At 42.2% G+C, this 14,580-nt stretch overlaps 1 protein-coding gene and 1 long non-coding RNA gene across 2 annotated transcripts in view; both read left to right on the top strand.

Annotated features, from left to right (window-relative positions):
• Hibadh (3-hydroxyisobutyrate dehydrogenase) overlaps positions 1 to 14,580 on the top strand; it is a 98,061-nt gene that overhangs the window by 61,805 nt on the left and 21,676 nt on the right. The gene's annotated exons all lie outside the window — the stretch shown is intronic.
• LOC120102279 (uncharacterized) overlaps positions 1 to 14,580 on the top strand; it is a 56,316-nt gene extending 41,736 nt beyond the window's left edge. The window contains exon 2 of the long non-coding RNA XR_005503585.2: positions 1 to 14,580. This exon is cut by the window's left edge and continues 25,660 nt beyond it. This is a non-coding gene — a long non-coding RNA (uncharacterized LOC120102279).

Raw genomic sequence — 14,580 nt, 5'->3', positions numbered from 1 at the left:
TGAATGAATGAATGAATGAATGAATATGCTCTTTGGTCAAACTATTTACTCTTAAATACTTTGAGCCTATGTTTTCTGAAAAGAGGTTCCATGTAACTACAAGGCTGGTATCCTACCCAAGACGTTTGCCAGTTATCTGGTGTTAGTTACTAGGGAGACTTCAGACTCACATCGTCCACTTGTTCCCACACAGAGCTGGGCTTCTGTGTCTTCTTTGATCCTGTGTCTGACAGTAGTTAGTGCATTGCATTTGGTTTTCTGTTTCTTCATTCGTCTTTAAGCTACAACAGTCCTGGTGCCTCATCTGTTAAACAGTCTTTTATGCTAGTAAATCTTTGGGGTCTTATAGGACTCTGAGTATGGGTTTATTTCTTTCCTTACTAGCTTCAGGCTAGTAAGAACCTGCTTTATATCTTAAAAAATGTCGCCATTCAATTGTGGAAATTTTTGACTTATTCTGCATTGTCTCGGATGTTTTTCTTAAGAGCTGCCGTCTCCTCCTTCAAGTTTAGGGAAGCTGAGGTTGAGTTAACTTGGTGCAGGTAAAGAAACCTATCGTGAGAAGAAACTTTGTTTTTGCTTTGGGTAAAAATCAGCTGCCCAGATTTATGCTGCACTCACCTTTCTGAAACCCAGTGGTGGGGTGTGTGCTTTTCTGTCCCCAGCAGGATCTGGAAATGGTGTTAAATGATTACCTCTGAAGCACCACTTTCAGATTCACGTCCTCTCAGAAGTGGCCTCTTGTGTAAAACAACAGTGAGCTGAGCTGCAAGGGAGGGTGCTCCGATTGTGTATGGAAGGAGCCATTTTACACCAACTTCTGTCTACAGAAGGAAGTAGGAAGTAGATTTTTGGAGCTAGTCTGGTTATTTTTGAAACATATTTAAGAAGAATTTAATAGTCAAATGGCATCTTACTGTAATACAAACATACATACTAAGAAAGTTGATACTTTAAATGATATGATGAAGTTAGAGAACGTGTGTTTCTTTTAGTTGTAAAAAATCCTACTTAACTAATGTCACCAGTTCTTTTCAAACCATGTATGTACACTCTGTTAAAGAGCTCCTTAGCTCTGAGGTACTGTCTCAGTCTAACAGTCTTGCTGGCAGATCTTCATACTCAGGAACAGCCGATGTTTATGATATTCTGCTGTGAGGAGGAAGGTAGGGTTTTTTTCTTTTTTTAAGGTCATCAGTGTTTAGATTAATCAGGCTGACATTTCTTGCTTGTGGGTCATGAACTGTTGATAATAGCATTAAAATGGTGATTCAGTTATTACATTAAATTATCAGGGAAAACCACTGGCGCTCACCCATGTGTTCTGCAGCAGGGTGTGTAAGGGGATATGCATGTCTCTTTTGTTTGCACCTTAGAATAATTAGAGGCTGAGTCACATATTAAGGGATGCTTGCCATGATTTTAGAGAACCATAATCAAGAGCTTGACTGATGTGAGCAAACAGAAGAGTATATCACACCTTTTGTATCCGAGCCCAAATCGTCTCTTCTTGTCCGTAGCCTTTTGAAACCTCGTCCTAATGAATGGATGTACTTGGGTTGCCGGGAATAAAAGCCAGTATATTCACAGATATGTAAATTGTATTTTTACTTAAACTATTGACTTGAGCATAAGAACCCTTTAAAGGTGTGTGTTCACTCTAAGAGGGATGGGGCAGAGGGGAGAGATGGAAAGCTTACACGTGTGACAGACAGACATCTTAAACAAGATCCTTGTATCAGAACTTCTTAGATGGATTTTTTTTTTAAATCCTGGGATTAAACCCAGGGTCAAGTGTTTTGTGCATTTGCTCTAACACTGAGCTGTGACCTCGGTCTTCTAGATATGCTTAATCAGCCTTGTGAGGTAAATAGCAGTTCAGAATGCAGTGAATCAGACATTTCTGGTATCTTTGAATTTTAAAGTGTGCTTTTAGCATGTTTGTGTGTGTGCACAGTGAATAGATAGTACTGGGACAGTTCTATTAATGTTGCTTTACTTTTTGGTTGGAGTAAAGAATTCAGTCAGTTGTGATGTTTTAATAACTATCTTAAGCATTCAGCCCAAGGTCTCAGACAGGTACTCATTTATAATTTACTAAGTAATGTGCGTCACGTGGGCAGAAACCATAGGTTTTGGGAGGACTTTATAAAGAATGTATTTTAAGCAGGAAAGCGGAGTATTTCCCCTTACAGGAAAAGGTAATTGCCTTATTTAGGGTAAGCACGTTCTTCGTATCTTGCTCTTTTGAGAAGTCAGACAGCATTAGAACGTTATGGGCCACTAGAGGGCACTGTTTAGTAATCAACTGCTAATGAACCAGAACAGTCAGAGGAGCCAGTAAATTACATGTGGGTTTTTCTAATTATGAATTCATATTTAATCATTCAGTGACAAGGTAACTGGAAATGGTTCTGTGTACTTTCATATGTGGTTATGCTAATACACAGTTACATTTCTCAGATGTTGGTACTCCATCATTAGAGTAGCAGGCATCAAAGGCTTTGTTTCTAATCTACATTACTAATTGTAAAACATAATTAACGTTGTTAATACTTCCACACCTTACATGGCCAAACACTCTGAAAAACAAAGCTTAAGTGTAAATACGTGTTATAATCGTGTGACTGACAAGCGTAGCGGTTGAGGTGTTCCACTCTCTCCTGTGTCTTCCTGCCTGCCTCACTCTTTTCCCTGCTCCAGCTCTGTTCTGGTTTCTTTTCTCCTTCCTTTGGATTCCCTTTCCACTTGTGCATCTGTTAGTTGGTGACTGTTTCTGCAAGCCATCAGCCTTGATGAAATGCCTGGAAGAATGACTTGCACTGTGTGTGTTAAAGGACTCTAAGGGTGGGCAACTTACGTGCAGCCAAACCAGCAGGAGGACGGGTGTGCTCGTCAGTGGAGCTGCGCTTGTTGCCAGAGAAAAGGCTCCGTTGAGCCTGCCCAGCCAGGAATCTATTCAGGAAAAGGCAGATTTTCTAGCCCCTCTTCCATGCTATTCTGTTTCTTGAGACAAGATCTCACGTAGCTGACCTCTTAAGCCATTTTGTAGCAGAGAATGACCTTGAACTTGTGATTCTGTTTCCACCTCCCATGTGCTTCATGAGCCACCACCAGACCTAGTTTTTTAGTGCATTGCTGGAGATTGAGCCCAGGCCTGTATGCTAGAAGAGGTAACCAGTCTACTTCACCTTGAGTGTCCTCCGCTGCCCATGTCAGACCCTGCCAGCACACTGCAATACAATGTCACTTTTAATGCTCACATTAATCTGGTATTTTTAATCAAGGTTTTAATTGTATAACCCAGCATGACAGTTCACCTTCTTGAATTTTGAACATCTTAACTTTTTTATGACAATTCATTTTCTTTGCCTTCAGACTTGTGTTTTAGTGTGCTAACTCTTGTCTGGATTACAGACTCAACTTGAACCAAAATTGGGACTTAATTAATTTTGTGTAATCTAAAAACCCAAAAGTGTGTTGTGTGTATACACACACACTGTAAATATCTGGTAAATATTTGGTTTGTAGAAAGTAAACAATTTTACAAGAGATTTTAAAACTAGACACAAACAGACCATGAACTTGAAGAGATCTTGCATCTCAAAGCATCTAATTTTTTTTTTTTGATCCATAGAAAGTCATCATTAAATTGACTGATATGTCTAGTTGGGTGAAATATCTTGATTTCCTTTGAAGTAACAGCCATAAAAAGTGTTCATTTGTGAACTTTTAGGTTGATGTTGTTCCTAATGGTAAAGATGAAGCTTGTTTTAGTATCAAAAAAGAAAAACTATCCTATAAAAGCCAGGGAAGTCAGTCTTTCTTTTGACACCAAGAACCCATCTTGTCCTTCCCAAAGCTCAGTACTTCTTCTAGCAGTGCGGCAGATGAGGCAAAAATCACACACAGCAAATAAAGATGACGTCTTTAGAACCGTTATTAGCATATACTAGTTGTACCTAATAGTTTTGATGACTTAAGATAAAAACTGGGCAAGGTAGTACACGTGTACCTTTGGGAGCCAGAGACAACTGGATTCCCAAGTTGGAGGCCAGGCTGGTTTACAAAGAGTTCCAGGCCAGCCAGGGCTCCACAGTGAGACCCTGTCTCAAAACAAAACAGACAAAAACCATTTAATGTTGCCTGTCATTGTGTGTGCATATGACATTTATAGTGGATGAATCGCGTGTCATGACATGTGCATGGAGGTAGAGGACGGCCCTGCTCTCCTGCCTCCATGTGGGTTTTAGGCTCAAGCTGTCAGGTAAGCACAGCAAGTACATTTAACTGGGGCCACTCTCACTGACCCCAGATACATTTTTAGAGACTTTATTAGCATATATTAGTTGTACCTAATAATTTCAATGACTTAAAATAATCTTACTATGTGTATTTATCTTGTGTATGTATGTACATGAGTGTGTGTGTACCACAGCATGTGTGTGGAGGTCAGAGAAACCACTTGTAGGAGCCATTTCCATCTGCCACGTAGGTCCAACTCAGGGCTTCATGCCTGCTCAGGTGAGCTATCTTGCTTATCCAATTATGATATTTTTGTGCATGTATATAATGTGTTTGATCATATTCACCCCCATTACCCTGTCTGGTTCCCTCTACCATTCTATTGACTTCATTTTCCCAACTAGTTGACCATTTTGCTTCTGTATGTGTTCATGTATGTACATTTACATGTATATACACACTCCAATGTGTGTTGGTAACCTAAGGAATTTACTTTGAATTGCTTACAGGGACATGAGTGGGTGATTGTACACAGGAATGTAAATAAGCTTACCTAGATACATTGGCATACCCTGTTGCCATAAAGTGTACTCATGCACAGAGTAAAGCACCTTACATTTTGATGGGTAAGGGGCCGTGCAGGCAAACCCAGAGCCTCGCCCATGCCTTGTGGGTTCTACTACTCATCTGTATCCTCAGCCCTCAGATTCTTTGGAGGATTTTTGAAACAGGAACTCATGTAACTGGGGTAGACTGACCTCCTAGTCTTCTTGCCTCACTGTACTTTCTAAACATGCCTTTAGGTGCACTTCACATTCCTCAGAAGATAAGGGAAATATTCAGAGATCAAGTAATTGAATAGTAATGTGAAATCAAATTGATGAATAAACACAGGAAGTTTAACTGCCCTGCAACCAGTTGCTGCTTCAGAGAGCCAAGGACTTTGGGAAATAGTACTGCTGGACAAAGATCACAGGGTAATGGGAACCTGAGCCATGTGTTTACATAAACTGAGACAGCTAACCACTTGCTCCTTATATTAAAAAGAAGAGGAGGAGGAGGAAGAGGAGGAGGAAGGAGAGGAGGAAGAGGGAGAGGAGGAAGAGGAGGGGGAGAAAGAGGAGGAGGAGGAAGGGAAAGAGGAGGAGGGAGAGGAGGAAGAGGAGGAAGGAGAGGAGGAAGAGGAGGAAGAGAAAGAGAAGGAAGAGGGGGAGTAGGAAGAGGAGGAAGAAGAGGGAGAAGAGGAGGAAGAGGGGGAAGAAGAAGAGGAGGAAGAGGAGGGGGAGGAGGAGGGAGAAGAGGAGAAGGAAGAGGGGGAGGAGGAAGAGCAGGGAGAGGAGGAGGGGGAGGAGGAGGGAGCAGCAGCAGCAGCAGCAGCAGCAGCCAAACCACCCCCAAACAGGCCAACCCTCAAAGAGAAAGGGTCATCTGGAGATCATTTGCCTGCTGGTCAAAGAGGCTAACTAGGAACTCTGTCTACCTAGACAAAGTGTGAGAAGCTTTTTAATAACTCTGAATCAATAGAGTTTAAATTTAAACTATTCACTCAACTGAAAAAAAACAACTAATAAGTTAATGGGCTTCTTAGTAGAGTTAGTATGAACTATATCACCATAAACAAGTGAACATCCTCTCTGCAGAAAATTACCCTCAATCTGGGACTATGAGAATTTACAGATAGATATTAGTATAGCTTGGTTAAAAGCAGATTGCCTGGGGCTGGCTCTGACTCTAGAACCATAGCCTAAGTAAATCCTTTCTTTTTACAGTTGCCTTGGTCATAGTGTTTTCTCACAGCAATAGAAAAGTAACCAATACGATACAACGTGGTAAGAAGAGAAAGCATCTACATGGGACAGCAGACTGGGAGCATGCGCCTGTCTGCCTCATCCCATGCATCTACCCACACGTGCATCCACTGATTGGTAGATGGTAAAGTTCAGCCATTTCAAGTGTGGAGACCAATGAATGTCACAGTTAACACACACTGTTTCTGTTCTCCCAGCAAGTTTGCTCTCATTTCTTCCCTTAGCCATTTATCCAGCCCTAGGTAAACACTGATTCACTGGCTAAGCTGTAACCTTGAATTTCCTATAATATAATATATTTTATAAATACATATGTGTGCATGTTGTCTTTTGTGTCTGTAGTAAACTTGATAAGAATAATTGAAGGCAGAAGACGGTGAAACACTGCTGTCAAAACACTGAGTTAACTGTCAATTTAGAATACAGTCCAACAGAAGATTCCTTCAAGATGATGGTGAGGTTCCAGCTCTGGTACAGCGGAGTAAGCATATTCATTCTTTTGTCTCCTGATGAATATGACTAAAACTCTTGGACAGAATGCATGCAGCCACTGCCTGAGGACTGTGAAAAGTAAAGGACAGCAAGTAGACTGAGAGGAGAAACAGGACTCAGTCAAACCCACAAGCAAGCTCCCAGCCTGCCCTCAGCCCCAGAGCACAGATCCTGGCTGCACATAGGCACAGAAGGAAGACTCCTCACAAAAGAAAAATTTTAGCCAAGAGCAAGGAAATCCCTATAAAAGAATAAATGGGAAAGTAAATTATTCCTCTCCCTATCCCCCCCTCCCTCCACCTCTCTCCCTTTCTCTTTTCTCACAGCTCTTGCATTAGTTTACTCCTGGAGTTTCAGTTTGGTTGTGGCCTTGGTAACCAAGCAGATCATGGAAACCTGAGAGGGAGTTCTCCTCTGGCTTCAGTAGGACCAGTGGACAGAGGGGATATATTGTGGCTTTCTTTTTTGTATTTTCCTTCTGTTGGCCCCAGGGCCAGCCTTAGTTACCAAGCACAAGACTTTCTAGTCAAAGGTTAGGAGGGTTAGGGTTTGATATTGGAATATTACGGGTTACAGGAGGAAACATCATGTTGTATATGGATTTCTGGGTCTACTCCTGGGCCATATAGCAGGACTCTGACCCTCAGCAGTACACCAGAGACTTGTCTCTTGAATGTCAGATTGTCTTCTGGGAGATTTGCATGTGAAGCAGGAGCAAAGAATACTCAGAGGATTGTAAAGGCAGGTTGGAATGTGCAGCCTGCCTCTAACCTGGTTGGTGGTCTGGTGAAACATACACCCCACACATTCAAGATGTACTGTTTTTCACAGAATCTGAGTAAATTTAAGGGTTTCATAACATGTTATGTTCCAAATGTCCATGTTGCCTTAAAAAGTTACGTGACACAGAAAGACCAGGAAAGGCTGACAAATTCCCCAGGGAAAAGACAAGATGCTGGCCACAGAATCGCACAGATGTTTCGTATCAGGCAGAGGCTTTAAAACAGCTGTTATAGCCATGCTTCAGAAAGCGAGAAGATAGAAAATCCCAAGTCTAAGAAATAGAAACTTTTAAAATGTCAATTTTTATTTTAGATATTGATTTTCGTTTTGTCTTTTCTGACAGATTTCTTCCCTGTAACTCAGGTTAGCCTGAACTTGAGCTCCTGTCTCCTCTCAAATACTGGGATTACAGGCTTGGGCAACATACCTGGCTCCTCCCTGTACCCATCCTCTGTTCCTTTCCCATTCCTTTTCTTTTTCTGTGGCGCTTGAGTTCCAGGCTGCTCACTTTAAGCTGCTTGATGTGGGTACTGGGAACCAAACCCAGGTCCTCTGTGAATAGCAGTGTGCTGTTTCGTTTCTTGCCAGCTTGACAATAAGTCGGGGTCATCTCAGAAGAGAGAACCTCAGTTGAGAAAATGACTCCATTAGAGTGGCATGTAGGCATGTCTGTGAGATGGTTACTTGATTGATGATTGATAAGGGAGAGCCCAGTCCACAGTGGGCAGTACCACCCCTCGATAGTAACAGAGTAAGCTGGGGAGAGCAAGAGAGAAAGCAGCTCTCCTCCATGGTCCCTGCTTCAGTTCCTGCCTCCAGGTTCCTGCCTGGTGTTCCTGCCCTGACTTCCCTTAAGTGAGGAACTGTAACTAGGACAAGCTAACTAAACCTTTTCCTCCTCAGTTTGCTGGTCATGGTGTTTAGCACAGCAATAAAGAGCAAACTAGGACAACAACAGCAGCAACTCAAAAGCTCTTAACTGATCGCTGAACTGTCTCTCCAGCACCTCTTGTTGGGTTTTTAAAAGGAGGCTCAACTGTCTGTGGTTTATGAGAGGTCCACTTGAAAACCATATAGAAGGATTAAAATTAAAAGGAAGAAACAATACTCATGTAAATACTCATCAAAAGAAAGAACAGAGGGCCGAGATCAGGCCGAGCACTTCTCACTGAGCTCAGTGATTCATGTCTGCACATTAACTTTTCTTTTTAAATAAAAAGGGTTTAATTTTGATTTAGTATTGTTTTCCTGAGGCAAAGGTATCTTATATAGCCCAGGTTGACTTCAAAATCTATAATCCTCCTGCAGCTGTTTACTGAGTGCTAGAATTATAGGCATGTGCCAAACCAGGCGGGTAAGAAAGTTTAGGGGATATAAATTTTATGTAATCATCAAATAACAGAATTCTTATATGTAGGTACTATGGTTTGTGTGCATCTCCTCCAGAATTCAGGAGCAGAAACTTAGTGGCTAACCTGTTGGTAGGAAGAGATTGTGCTTTTAAGAGCTGTGTGGAAGGCTGGGTAGAGAAGCAGTTTCCTGGCTGTGGGCGAAAGGCCCTGTTTTAGGAGTGGAAAAGAAGTAACTGGGCCGTGAGGGCTCTCTTCCCACTTTATGCATGGGGTTTAATGACTTTGTAAGAGTCAGCTTGTTCTTCTTGTCCTTCCATTGTCATGTGCATACGCACAGTTCTGTAGGTAAAGGGGTCTTTCATGTCATCAAGAAGTATTCTTTTTAATCCAAAGATTGATCTTTTGTCTCCCTCTTTGATCTTTTAAAGCATTGTAATAGCTTTCTTCCTGACATTGCAGTGATCAGAACTTATAAGCATCTTGTAACTAGAGCATGCATATTTCTGACACTTCTTCAGAATGTTCTTTTAAGATAACAACTCAAGAAAAAATACTTCTTTGTTTTTACTAAAATTCATCGTTTCCCTAAGTTCCTTTCTATATTATTTCTCTCCTGCCTGTGATTTCTGTCAGTTTCTTAGACTTGATTTATTTAGTGAGCATTATACAAAGAGCTCATGATCCAGAAAGAGTAAACAGGTAACCAGCACAAGTGGCTAATGTCCCTGATGGTGGGAGGCTGAGTGATGTGAGAGTGGTGCTCTCACAGGTGGGCCCTGGGGCAGCGTCTGCAAGTAACCATAAGGCAGGACTTTAAAGAACAGGTTCACTTTTGCCAGTAGGTAAACACCCAAGGTGTGTATCCGAGTAGGATGTGCATGCAGAGGCAGCATTCCAGGACAGGACCATCTGATCATTTTTTCCTTCTGGGGGAAAGAAAAATCGATGTAGTTTGGAAGGTGTGCCAAGTCCAGGGAGGTGAGTGTCAGACGCTAACCTGCAACTAGCCATGTAAGTAAGGCAGAGGTGCAGGCATTTTAAAGGAGAGGAAAAAGTTGGACAACTCTCATGGCAATGAGTGAGGATTGAATGTGTAAGCAGAGAAAGATAACTAAAAATGACAGTCTCTTAAGTGAGAGATGAACAGATCCAAAACAACATAATAACTGAGAATTAGAGAAAATTAAAGTACAGTTTTGTTGAAACTCTGCTTTGTTTAAGAACATGAAAGAATATAAGAAAAGAATGAGAATGTGCCTCAAGATGTTGTCTCTATGAGCCAAAAATGGAGGGGTGAGTACAGCAGACTGAGTGGTGCTGATGCTGTCGGGCAGCTGAACTCTGGGGCCGGAATTGTGCAGCACTGGCTGGAGTTCACTCCCAGATTTTTAAGAGGAGCAGAAGTATTCATCCACTTGAATAACGGGATGTGTTGGCTAATATTGACTGAGTTTGACAGGATCTAGAATCATCTAGAAGACCAACGTCTGGGCATGTCTGTAAGAAAACTTCTAGATTGGGTCGAGGTAAGAAGGCCCACCCTAATGTAGATGGCATCATTCCATGTAGGGTCTTGGACTCACTACCTTTGCTTCCTGGCTGGATTCAGGGTGATGCCTGCCTTACGTTCTTGTTGCTGTTTCTTCCCTGCTGTTATGGATTACAGCCTCAAATGTGCACAGAAATAGACTTCTCTTCCTGTCAGATGCTCTTGCTGGTGTTTGATGGCCCCAGTGTGGAGTGCAACTCGTTCAGAGGGTCTGATCCATTTTCAGAGGCCGGAGACTAGCTGAAGCCTGCTGTTGACTTGCCTAGGGCTGGAGTTTCCAGCAAACTAAGCATCTTGGTCTTAAATATGGTGGTTGAAGGGGCAGCCAGTGAACCAAGTGCCTCTTTGCTTCCTGACTGGGTCTGAATCATTTTTATAGGGCAGAGCTTCAACACAGTAAGAACCAGTCCTAAACCAGAAGCTTGCAAGGCTCCCAAGGCAATGGTAAATCACAGAGAGGGTTAGATGAGTATCCATGGTCAGGGTAAGAATAAGGAATGGGGATTGAACAAAAAGTACTTCATTAGAAACTAGCCCAGAGAGAGCAGCTGCAACCTGGCCAAGAGAAAATTACTTGCTGAGAAAATACTAACCAAGAATGAAATTTCACATGAGACTTGACAGAAATTGGTGCTTTAAATAGGGGAACAGAAGATCATGTGACTAACATAACATTTCATGAAACAATCCCCACAGAAGACAAATTTTTAGCTACCTTGAAAAGCAAATTTAGTAAGAAGTAGAAAAACTGAAAAGATGTTTCAGTGGTTAGAGCCTCCTCCTGCAGAGGACCCAGGTACAACTCCCAGAACTCACATGGTGGCTCCCACCATCTGTCTGTAACTCCAGTTCCAGAGGAATCTGAGGCCCTCTTCTGGCCCCAGCAGGCACCAGGTGCACACATGGTGCACAGACACATAGTCAGGCAAAGCACCCATATTCATCATTATCATCATCATCATAATACTAAAATTTAAAATGTACTTTTAGATTTTGTTTAAAGATTTTATTTTATGTGTGCTTTGCCTGCATATGTGTATGCAGGTCATACGCATGCCTGGAGCCTGTAGAGAAAGGGAAGAATGCATTGGATGCCCTGGAATTGGAGTTACAGATGGTTATGAGCCCCCATGTGCATGCTGGGAAGTGGACCTCAGACTTCCGCAAGAGCAGTGCTTTTAAATGGTGGAGCCATCTCTCCAGCTCTAACAGTAACAACTTGTTGAAAATAATAAGTTGGAAAGAGTTTCTCTTAGTCTTTAGAAAAATTTAGGCTATATGATTGCATATCACTATAAGCTTATGCATCTTTTTGTTTAACAGACTATGCATTTGACCACAAAACCTTTAAGGAACTTTTTCTGTTGGGGATTCTTCATGGTAGAACGTACTGGGGGGTAGCCCTCAAGTTGAAAGAAACCAGGTTTCAGCCTCTTTCTCCTGGCTGCAGAATTCTTTTGGTTTTGTTGCTGTGTGAGCCAGGTTCTCTGTTCATGTTTTTTGGATTTGTTATCAGAAGGGGGAGGATGGAAACCAAAACCCAACTGTGAATTTCTCTGTAATTTTCATGAGGGTCCTGTAGAACTAGTGATCTGAGGTGCCAATCTCAGTGAAGGCTCCTAGTACAGCTCCTAGGGCATGCGAGAGGCTGTGCCTGAGAAGAACCACTTCGGGGTGACTGGAGGACGTTAGAATGTGCTCGGCTGTGCCTGTGAGCTGCACGTTGTGAGTAGCTCTTGGCTGGGCATGCCGTCAGGAGGTAGGTCGTGTTAAAGGATGACGAGCTGAAAGGCTGTTTCCACGGCAGGTTGTTACATGTGGCTCCACTTTACAGGAAGCAAGACAAGAAATAGAGCTCTGCCATAATTCTCACAAACCAGATGCAGAGCTCTCTTCACTTAACAGTTATCAGCACCAAGCAAACAGTTTCCTTTACCCTACACATGGGCTCGCTGCACACTGCGGATGCATTTACTCTCAAGTTTTGGTACTTGGAGTTCACTACAATAAAGAGATTGCAGGTGGGTGCAAAATAGTAATGTGTCCTTTAGCTCATGCAGATATGGTTAGTTCTCCTGAGGCTGCCTCGTATCAGTAGAATGAGACCTGGTAGCTGAGGAGTTAGCAAGAATAACAGGAACGGGTCCTCAGTGTCTCACAACATAAGCAGCTGCTTCTTCATGTGGCCTTCCTTCCACCTGGAAACCAGAGCTCAGGTTCTCTGAGGATTTCCAAGGCTCAGAGATGGGCTCCTGGTCAGCCAGGAGTGACTGTTTGCTCAACGTTCTCTTCATTTCCTGTGGTCTCTTCACTCCATTGCTGTCAGGTCATTTTGCCCTTTGCTTACTCGCTTACTCCTCTGGGGTCATCCTCACTGGGCAGCTGTCGCTTTCCCTTCCTTTAAACATGTTACATGTTCTTGATAAAGTGGAGGAAAAATAGTTATCACATGTTTTTTTGTAGCAAGATGGTGTGGTGGGGTCCAGGCTGATGTGGAATATGGCAGGAATTGGATTACCCAGACTTTATTATTAACATTTTAACCTGATTACTAATGCTGATGAAAAGAATGTGAAATGTGTAGGAAAATAGCCAATTGCTATCATAGAGGATACCTTTTTAAAAAGACGTTTTTAAAGGGTAAAATAAAAGTGCACCGGAGTTACAAGCTACTTAATAATAGACTTATTTTGTTTTTCAGTTATTCTTAAAGCTGAAAGATACAGTAGTTACATAACGAATTTTTGCTTTAACAGTATTGGAATGTGCTCTGCCACTCTGTGCCCAAAGACAGAGCTTCAAAACTCAGAGTTCTCCACAGGGGTTGTCCTGGTTCTCTGTAGACTGCACATTTGGTTCTTAGGAGCCTGGAGTTTTGTTGCAGTTCAGCACTGGGCACCGTCTCAGTCTGGGCAGATGTCAGGGAATTGTTCTTTTAAGTGATTTACAAAATGAAGGTAAACTATTTTATGCTTTGATTGCCCGCTAGTTAAATCCCTCTCTTCATTTTTTCTGCCTTTCTACAACACCTTGGTCCTTCTCAAAGCCATGCTAACACCACACAGAATATTCTGTTGCTCTTTCAGCATAAGCAGGGCTATTGTGATATTTATCTGAATTCAAACAAGGCTAATTAAAAGAGCTGCTGACAGTTGTTGTGATCTGACTCTGACTGCAGCTTGATGGTCGTTATGGGTAAATAATGAACCAGGTCTGCAAATGTAGCAGCTGCCAACGTGGGCTAGAAGAACGGCCATTGCTTCCAATTTAAGGATCTATCGACCGCATCTCTTCTCCCTGCAGATCTTCTGCAGAAAACAAATGTTTTCTGCTGCTGTGTATTGTGGTTTCAGCTGTTTCAGATATAGCCTATAATTTCCTTCTTTAATATTTAACTTAGGACATTATTAGCTTTCAGAGTTAACAACTTTTAAAGAAGTTTGGCTTTGTCCTTGTGACTGCCGTGACCAGCTAACCAGCTGTGGCTGTTTATATGCATTTAATTTGTACATTATGCGAGAAGTAGTATAAAACAGCAAGGTACGACTTATGGCAGTGTTTCAAAATCCTTCGTAGATAGCTTTTTTTGTTAAAAGATGGACGCATGCCCGTTGCTGCTTTTGTTTTCATAATAGACGCCTCCTGCCAGACCTTGAGTTTAGGTTTTGTTCACTTCTTTAGTGGCTTTGAAATAATTTGATATGTGCTGTATTTATCAATTCAGCATAGCTGCAGTGGCTTTCATTAAAATGCTATAGTGACTATATTGTCGCTCCATCATGAGTGTCTCCTTGTCCTATTAGTGAGCAGGAGCATGTACATTAAAGGTGGGCGAGAGCAGATTGCATTCCTAGATTAATGTACTCCCCTGCAGATTTCCTACACTTAAGAATGCAGCTTCTGGATCTAGTAGTTACAATCTAGGATTTCCAACAGGCCGGTAGGTGCTGAGCACCATCCCACCACCTAGTCAGTTGCTATGGAAAAGCCTGTCTGCGTTACGGAAAGCCCGAGGATACAGCAGTGCTTTGTGTACAATGTGGCAGAGCTTCGAGATCTTGCTGGGAGGAAATAATCCCAACATGCCCCTGGAAGGGGAATCTTACTTTGAAAAATAATGGTGAAAAATTGCTTATTTTGCCATGCATTTGTCTTTGTTTATTTCAGGAAAAGCTAACCAAACTTTGTTTATCAGAGTCCGGAATAGCGCTGGGAATGGTCTGCTTTCTGTTTCCAGCCTGGATTATGCCAGAAGTAACGTTAACAAGGGGTTATGTTATGCTGGCTTATGTTAAACCAGATCACCCCGAACATGTGCAGAGCCATTCATCTGTGTCACCAAAACCCAGGA

This window comes from Rattus norvegicus, chromosome 4, assembly GCF_036323735.1.
Source record: "Rattus norvegicus strain BN/NHsdMcwi chromosome 4, GRCr8, whole genome shotgun sequence".
Taxonomy (NCBI): Eukaryota; Metazoa; Chordata; class Mammalia; order Rodentia; family Muridae; genus Rattus; species Rattus norvegicus.
This window is presented reverse-complemented; position numbering and strand designations above follow the sequence as displayed.